Raw genomic sequence first — 7,096 nt, 5'->3', positions numbered from 1 at the left:
ATTGTATTTATGTATCTTATGGTTATTATTGTGGTGTACTATTAAGGTACCTCATTGTATTTGCTTGTTTATTTCTATTGACCTGTTCAGCACTTTGGTCAACCTTGGTTGTTTTAAATGTGCTTTATAAATAAAGTTTGAGTTGAGTTGAGGAATATCATCCGAAACCAGGAAGAAATTAAATCTGGCAACCAAGATTACATGTTTCCCTGATGTTAGCATGTTACATGTAGCAGTGTATGCTCAGCCATGGAATGACTGTGTATAGCAGTGCTTTCTGGTGTTAAATATTAGCAATAAAAGATTCTTAACAGACTCAGCAGTCTGTTTAGTTCCAGCAGAAATATGACCCCAATTCAGAGAAAATAAAAACATCAGCAACCGAGATCAGATGTTTCCCGGTCGTTTGTAGCATGTAGCTACATGTAGCATTGTAGGCTACATAATGTCAACACTTGCAGTAGCGTGCTTGGAGCAGATGACCATATAAAGAAATCCATCACATTCTGACGTTACCTTGTAGTCAAAGTGGAAGTGGAGCATTCAGGTATGGTGCCTGAGGGTGTTTTCCTCACAGGGATTTCTTTTACCTACAGTCACCTTATTAATTGAAACTGTGGCCACATTTTATATCTGACACTGTAACATCATGACAGAAAATAAAGAAAAGCATGGTGGGTCCCCTTTAAGTGTTTGTCCATTCCTCTCGACGAGTGTCAACCTACAAACATCTTTTGGCACACGTCACAATTGTCAAAACTTTCGTGCCTCACGAAATTGTTACGTAGTTTTTAATGGCTGAAGAGTTTATGTATTTTATTCATTAGGACAGTCTGATGTGTGACTGTGTTAACCTAACCAGCTGTGTTTGTAATTGTGATCTGGTAAAACCAGTGAAAAATACTCCCCCTTCCTGAGGTGTTTATTTTGTTGACCCCTGTATCTTTTTCTTTGATCTCCAATTTTTATGGTTCTTTGCATGCAATCTGTCGTGTACAGATGCACAAACAACCCCCTGTCGTCTCTGTCTCACACAGACACACACACACATATACACACACACACACCTTTGGTCACAATCACGTTCAGCATGAAACAATAGCAGAGCCTGTGGGTGAGTGTACATGAGTCAACAGCCCTGACTGCCAGTGGCATTCACAGTGACTCACATTTTCAGGAAATGAGAGAAACACACACACACACACACAGAAAGAGAGAAGGGGTAGTTGTGAAGTCAAGACCACCTGATTTATAATACTCACACTTGAAGCAGGTCGGAGAAAAGCCTCCCAGCAGTGTTTCAAACTATTACTTGTGTTTTATTTTTTCAGGACAGAAGCGGAGAAATTCTGAGCATATCAATGAAGTGAAGGACAAACTGAAAACTCTTGAAGAAGCTTATGTCAAACAACTAAGACGCAGATGTTTTATCTACTCAGATTCCTCTTTGTCATTTTGCTTTCAACCATGTATGCCTCTCTTTTTTTCCCTGTCTTACTCTCTCTGCTGGTGTTTGTCCCTCCACCCATCACATTTCCTCTCTCTTTGTTCTCCGTCACAGAATATCGACAGTCGCAGCTACCAAACCTCGTCTCTACTCTGTCTCCCTCCCTCCCTCCCTCCGTCTGTTGCGCTCTCTTTCCCTCTGGCCTTCACAGGAGGCTCTCAAGGCACAGTATGTGGCTGCCCTCGCCACACAGTTGTCAAGCATAAACTGATCGTTTCACCTAACTGAATAATACCGGCATTCACCACAGACCTGCTCCCATCCCGCTCGCTGTCCTCTCCCTCCGGCCCTTTGTCATTTTCATCCCTTTCTCTCCGTCTTCCCAAACATCTGGCTTGATCTTTACACCTATCAGCCTCATCTCTTCGTTTCTCTTTTGCCCCCGCTTTCACTTCGTATCCTCTCTTTTTCCTTTCTTCTGTCATCATCTCATTGTCATCTCTTTCTCTCTTTTTTACTGACTCTCTCGTCTGCTTTTCGCTCCATCTCATTTTCTATACAAGCTGCAGCCTTTCCTCTCTATTTGTGCCACCCCCCGTTACTTTCAGGTCATTGTGAGCCACCGCTACAAAAGAACTATAAATGCCCTCTCTCTGCCCCCTATGGTGAACCACAATACTGGGTCTCGCACAGGCCAGACCTGACGTCCGATTGTGCGTGTGTGTGCTCTTATGTGTGAGTATACATGTATGTGAGTGTTTGTGGAATTACAAAACCACGAGTGCACCTTGACCCTGGTCTATAAAAGACAAGTCACCATCATGTCACCTCTTCCTGTTCGTTCTGGAGGATTTTTGCATCGCTCCCTGCAGTGTTTGCTCTTTTAACGGCAGCATGGAATATGTTAAATTACTGTCTGTGTGCCAGAGATCCTGACCCTACAATAGTTGGCAAGAAAGACTCAAGGACACAAGCGACAGAACATCCTATCCTGTGTAAGTCAGTGAGTGTAGATGGCGCTCAGATTTCCTGAATAAGATATTTGATCATCACTGGAGTCACTGATAGCAATGATGTTGTGTTCCTAATAGTTTTGATCCATTACAGGAGATTAAAAACTATTTTTATGTTCATACTGAAGCGGTGAGTCATTTCCAGAGTTGACTTCTAGCAACACTTGAAATAAGGACAGAAATGCTCCGTGCACCCCCGACACTTCACAGTCTGTTGATAAAAGCATCAATCAACTCAAGACATTTGCTCATGCCAGAGGTTAGACACCACCGCCAGGAGCTCACATCAATAGAGGGGAAGGTAGGGGAAGGTAGGGGGAGGGACATGAATGATCAGGCTTATTGATGCTTTGTGCAAAAGGATCAGAGTTCACTTAAAACAACAGCCAGCTGCCTCTCATTGTGCAGCTTCAGGGCGTTTCATTATTGTTAGGGGCCTTAAGAGCGACCTCATCATTAGCAGGGATTCTGCTATCAGCAGCACGGACACAAAAGGACTCATTTTGGGGGTCTATTTCTCTACAACTGGGAGTAACACGGGGGCAATGTGTGTGTGTGTGTGAGTGTGTGAGTGCAATCCAATTATATTGTGTTGTAGACTTTAAGATGGCAGTTTTATGCGGAGTCACTTACGACGGGTGCAGCAGGAGGGTGAAAAAAAATTACAAGCAACAGCACAAGAGTCACAATCAGTCAGCCCAGACGATAAATACACGATCACAAACGTCCCTTAATCCTTAAATGGCTGTGCCTGGATCTGAATGGAGAAAAAAAATGCTGTGAAAGCATCATCCAGCACTTGGATCTACATCACATAGTTTTTTTTTCAGTCTACGTCAGCTGCAAGGCACACTAATGAGGTTTATATGGCAGCAAATGTCTCCATCAACGAGGAGAGGAGAGGAGAGGAGAGGAGAGGAGAGGAGAGAGGGGGTGGTCACTCCAGTGAGATCATGGTCTGTCTGATCAGATGTTTGCACCACCGTCTCAACTGGGCACGTTTTCTTTGAAAGTATCAGAAAATAGAAAAGATGAAAAGATGTGCAGCAGCGTTCTGTTAGTGATGATTCTTGGCTGCATCAGGTAGCGCAATTAATTTGTCCATGACACATAATCCAGGAGGCCCTCACCAACTTTGTGTACATTGGATCAGTACACGTGACACCATGCTGTGGCACCATGAACAGCGTCTTATCAGCAAAACTGTCATTTCTGATAGTTTGCAAACTAAAGCAGGAAATGAAATGTGTTCTTATGAGGTATAATATAACTGAATGAATCATAATCTTGGTTATGAGGAGCCCATTTCATATTGCAGACTGTGAAACGCTGTAGTCTGATTGCAGTCACACACTGAAAATGTTTGCACCAAATTTTGTTTCAGTTCTAAAAATAAATAATGTTGCAGAACTGTGATGGATATCCATCACAGCATCCAACATTCCCGTTGTATTTTTTAGGATTAGTGCTACACAGGTTGCCTTATTTTCAGAGCAAGTAGTTTTAAAAGAACAGTTTAAGCTCTTTGCAGAAATCTGCAGGTAAAAAACGACCCAAAAAAAAAAAGATCACTTGTCGGATTAGTGAGGCTACAGGTCTAATAAACAAGCAACACCTCTGCCTCTGTGTGCGCTCCCTGCCAGCTTCTCTTCAAATAAGATTAAAAGATGATCTGATAAAGACTTTGGAGTGAAAACAGGCCAAACTTACCTTGACTGACATTAAAAAAGGTGTGTCCAGGATTTACTGAGCAAAACAGCCGAGGTTTCGCCTTCGCTGAGACACCTGGCCGGTGCACACCATGGAGAATCAGTATCCACTTGCCATTTATGGAATCGGCGCACACGGAGGCATTTCGGCGAGAAAAAGCGAGGACGTCGTTGCGATGCTGCGGCGCAAAGCCCCCCGGTTCCCCGATGGAAAATTGGGTTGTGCGTTGCAGCCTTGGCGACTCTGTGTGGTGCGCACTGGTCCTCCACTGGACTCACATTTCCAGAAAGCCAAGAAGGGGAAAAAAATCAAACGGCAATTCTTATAGATAAGTTTGATTCTGGGGCTCCTAAACGAGCATTTGGAGCCAGGAAATGTCAAAGATAATCAATATTTTCGAGTTCCACTTATGCGCTAAGGAATTTGGGAACACTTTTTTTAACCGCGGTCACGTTGACTGAGCACGCTGCAAAAAATCCCACGAAGCAGGAGAAAAATATTTGTCCGATTTGGCATCTTTTACCAACGTGTCTTCTTTTTTTTCCATCCCCCCCTCCAAAAAACTGGCACGGAGAAGATTTCACATCTTCTCAGAGCATTCCGACACCGATTTCAGAGCTCAACTTGGTATTCCCAGACGTTGTATCCAAAAGGCGTGCCTGTTTTCAAACCCAGTTGCAACAGTTAATCACCTGCAGGCTAAAATAATACATTTTCTGCCACAGTATGGGCTTCACTTCATCGTGCGCCCGGTGCTCCTCCCGGTGGAATAAGCGACGGAGGGGCGCCTCTTGTCAAGCGAGCCTCTTCATACAGCCAAAATATCCCACGAAGGTTCATCCAAGGATCGCTTCTGGCAAATATATGGGTGCAAAATAAGCGTCCAAAAAATGTCCCTCACTTAAAACGATCAGATGCTCAGAAAAAGTGGATCTTCTCTAATAATTCCCACGCTCCATGGGCTTATTCATTTATCTCCGGCGCGTCAAAACCTCGGCTTGTGGTTGGATTCTCAGCGAAGAGTTCTGAGTGAGTGTGTGTGTGTGTGTGTGTGTGTGTGTGTGTGTGTGTGAGGAGAGGAGGGAGAGGAGAGAGACATTTAGGGAAACGGGCAACAATAAGCTCGTGAATAAAGAGTAACACACCGCTGATTGGGGGGCACGCTCCTCATTATGTGGCCAACACTGATTTATTTAGTCCCGTCCGGAGAGTGCCAGTGTTACGGCACTAAATCACTCCCTAAATTGAATTGAATTGAATTGAATTCAATTGAGTGTTACACTACATAGACAGGGGGAGGAGGAGTGTGCGTGCGCGCGCGTGTTCGTGGCTTGCGGGGATGGCAGTCTGTGGGAAAATGGTGTATGGGGGATTTAATATTTGATGAGGCATGCTTATACCCTTATAACCAGTTCACACCAGCATTGTGATTTGAGACACAGGGGTAACGTAGCATACAATAAGTGCGCGAACACGCACGCGCACGCGCGCACACACACGGACAACCTAGACACGCACACAGCGGTGGATAATCTGGTTGAGCGTTCCGTGTCTTCATGAGATCGGACAAGCGAGCGCGGCATCGCAGCGTGAACGCGAAAGACTCACGCATGGACAACTTCGATTCAAACACCGCGGGGCGGCGGGGGGGGGGGTGCGTGTGTGTGTGTGTGTGTGTGTGTTGGGGGGTGCACTGCGGATCATATTGGTAAGTGGGTGGCTTTGATACATGAGAGAGACATAGACAGACAGAGACGCATGAGGCGCTTCATGTGGATGGAAACTGGGAAGGAAGGAAATCCTGTTTGGAAGTGGGGGCATGGCTGCACACACACACACTGACACACACACACACACTGTAGACTGCAAACTCTTTCAGCACCATGGACAGGTAAGAAGCAGCAGGCCCTCTGTGACGCTGTCCAAGGTGCTGAAAACTCCCTCTGCTCCCACTAACACTCCCACTGATGTGGGCCATTACTCTCCTGTCCCTCCATCTATCTGACTTAACCTCCTCCACAGAGGGGTCACAGCAGTTGGTCAACTTTCACCAACTCTTGAGATACTTCCCGTTGTTTTGTTTTTTTTGTGCCGCTTTACCAAAAATCTAATATTTTTATTTAAGGAGTGCAGTTAGTCACAGTGTGCTCAGTGCCCCCTCTGACAGCCTGAACAAAAGGGCAGGGTTCAGCGAAGGGTCAGTTTGTGTAGTGTGTCATAGTAGACGACAATCGATGCCAGTCTGGGACGCCTCACGACATCCCAACCGAAAGTCAAGCATGTTTGAGTTTCTTTTTGTCGTTCACGACTTCAGCAGCCGTCACTTTGACCAATAGAAAATCTGCTGCCAGCAACCACTAGAGGGTGGCCAACATGTCTCCGGCAATCGCCAAATGAGCTGCTAGCTAGCTCCAACTCAACCGGGTCGTGGCCAAGGACAACACTACCAAACCAGTGGAGACTTGAGGGTGGGCAACAGTGTTAGCTCTGTTAGCACCGTTAGCAGTGCCAGTATGACTAATGATAATAATAATAATAATAATACATTTTATTTATAATGCCCTTTTCATCAAAAGATCTCAAAGTGCTACAAGTTAAAAACAAAGAAAGATAAATAAATTTAAAAAAAAAAAAAAGGAATGGAAGAGAATAAAAACAAGATGAGCAGTTATTTAAAAGGATTTAAACACAGACATCTAAGGGGGACCAAAAGCTTTGCTAAAAAGAAATGTTTTAAGACCTTTTTTAAAACAGACAGTGGATTGTGGTGCCCTCAAGGTGTCAGGGAGGGCATTCCACAGACGTGGGGCAGCAGCACAGAAGGCCCTATCTCCCATGGTCCTGAGTCTGGTTCTGGGTATTTGGAGGAGGTTTGAATGAGTGGAGCGGAGGGAGCGTGTTGTGTTTTGTGGGTTGAGAAGTTCTT

At 44.9% G+C, this 7,096-nt stretch overlaps 1 protein-coding gene across 1 annotated transcript in view; it reads right to left on the bottom strand.

Moving 5' to 3' along the window:
• The window catches only part of LOC126405033 (voltage-dependent T-type calcium channel subunit alpha-1I-like), a 266,041-nt gene extending 260,878 nt beyond the window's left edge, over positions 1-5,163 (bottom strand). The window contains exon 1 of the mRNA XM_050068546.1: positions 4,171-5,163. The gene's annotated coding sequence lies outside the window, so the exon portion shown is untranslated. The remainder of the gene's footprint in view (positions 1-4,170) is intronic.
• Between the last annotated feature and the right edge of the window lie 1,933 nt (positions 5,164-7,096).

Source organism: Epinephelus moara, chromosome 18 (genome assembly GCF_006386435.1).
Source record: "Epinephelus moara isolate mb chromosome 18, YSFRI_EMoa_1.0, whole genome shotgun sequence".
Lineage (NCBI taxonomy): Eukaryota > Metazoa > Chordata > Actinopteri > Perciformes > Serranidae > Epinephelus > Epinephelus moara.
This window is presented reverse-complemented; position numbering and strand designations above follow the sequence as displayed.